Raw genomic sequence first — 1,853 nt, 5'->3', positions numbered from 1 at the left:
GATTAAACCGTCAGCCTACTCTGTGCTGATGGTTTGTGTGATTTCACACAAACCGAAAAAAGTTCAGCTCGCGAGATCTGTGCGCGACTAAGAACTAAACGAGCGACACTAACATTTATAAGAGAAAAAAAAGAGATGACATACCGGAGGAGAAACGTCCCCGCGGACCTGTGTGCAACCATTCCCTCTGAGTATAGCATGCAAAGTCCAAAAAGAGACGAGCCCCACGTGATTTAAAGTCACGCTGCACCACTGCTATTTCAGTTTATAGCTTTAAGCAGCATCTTGATAACTGAATGGAATTTATTTATTGACCAAAGATTAACTAAATGATGAACAGCCTCACCAGGAGGCATCTCAGATGTGTCCACTACGTCCACGTTTCATCTCATCTGGACTAGCTTTATGTCGAAAATGGATTTTGAGGTGGAAATTATTGCCATAAGTTTATGCTTACACCTATAGGAACACTGAGTCATTGAGAGTTAAAGACATATTCATCACATATTTTCTCCAACAAAAAAAAGACCTAGTTGTGTCTTATGCATTCACTACAACAAAACATATAAGAAGCAATATACAGCGCGTTGTAAATACTATTTTACAAGTGTTGTCTCATTATTTATTTAAATTTAAATCTACTGGGAAAACTACCCCGGGGCAATTGTCCCCCCCCCCCCACAAAAAATGCTTTAATCAAAACTAAAATGACATAAACCCAATAATTAGTTCAGAAACTAGTCTTACCGGTTAGGGCTTTGTTTCTCCTGCAAGAGAGCCGGGAATCAGTCCAGCTTTAAATCCAGCCCAGTCTTGTAGCGCTGCATCCTATAAACACACTTCTTGGAAAGATGACTCAGAGAGAGAGAGAAAGGTCAAGTGACGGGAGGCAGAAACCAAATCATTTGTCTGAGCTGTTTATTGAGGAAACAATGTTTGTGTTTAAAGCATGAATGAACATGTTTACACAGATATGGTAACAGCATTTCAACACCGGAGGAATAAACAATTAGTCATTACACCAAACATAAAAATGAAGGAATCACAAAGATAGAAAGAAATATTCTCACTTGCGCTTTAGCAAACTTTGATGACATAGAAGATATTTAGCTCAGCAAAGAAAAAAAACCACAGACAGAATTGTGCAAAATATGCTGGAATACATATTGCATCTTAAATATGCAACGTCAGACAGAACTGTGCTGCAGGTCCTGTTGTGTCTGCAGGTTTGTCTGCTCACCACGGCCTTCATGCTTCCGACAAATCAACTGTCTCCTGATCTGGTAAGAACAGTGGTGATCTTAGGCTGTCTGAGGGGCAGGGCTGAAAAATATCGAAAGGGCACCAGCTGCATGTTAAGGGGCACCAGCACGCAGACAGTATATAGCATTTACAGCCGCCTATGGCATCATGTTTTCTTCACTGGAAGGCCACCATGGAGGGCACATCATCACATTTTCTCCAATAGAAGTGCACCCAGAGGGCAATTTATCATGTTTTATCTACCATAGAGGCATCTAAGAGGGCACCTTTGCTGCGTTTTGTCTGAACAAGGGGGCATCCTTGGTGCATTTATAAGCACTATAATAAATGTACACTATAAAGTAGCTGTACACAGCTGAAAGGACATTTTAAAATATTTAATTTGAGTGTCCGAATACTAAGTGTGTAAATTTATCCAAATAAAGTGGCCTCAAAACTTTCCACAATGGAACAAAAAGGTAGTCTTTGTGACATGTAAACTTCTTTCCGCTAACAACCCCACAATGTGATGCGATGATGATGTGATTTTAAAATATTTAAGGAAAGCTCACTATTCGTGCTGTTTGCTGGGTTGGTAAATGCTGCACCTT

This window comes from Anarrhichthys ocellatus, unplaced genomic scaffold, assembly GCF_004355925.1.
Source record: "Anarrhichthys ocellatus isolate YVR2014 unplaced genomic scaffold, GSC_Weel_1.0 scaffold32, whole genome shotgun sequence".
In the NCBI taxonomy this organism is placed as follows: Eukaryota; Metazoa; Chordata; class Actinopteri; order Perciformes; family Anarhichadidae; genus Anarrhichthys; species Anarrhichthys ocellatus.
This window is presented reverse-complemented; position numbering follows the sequence as displayed.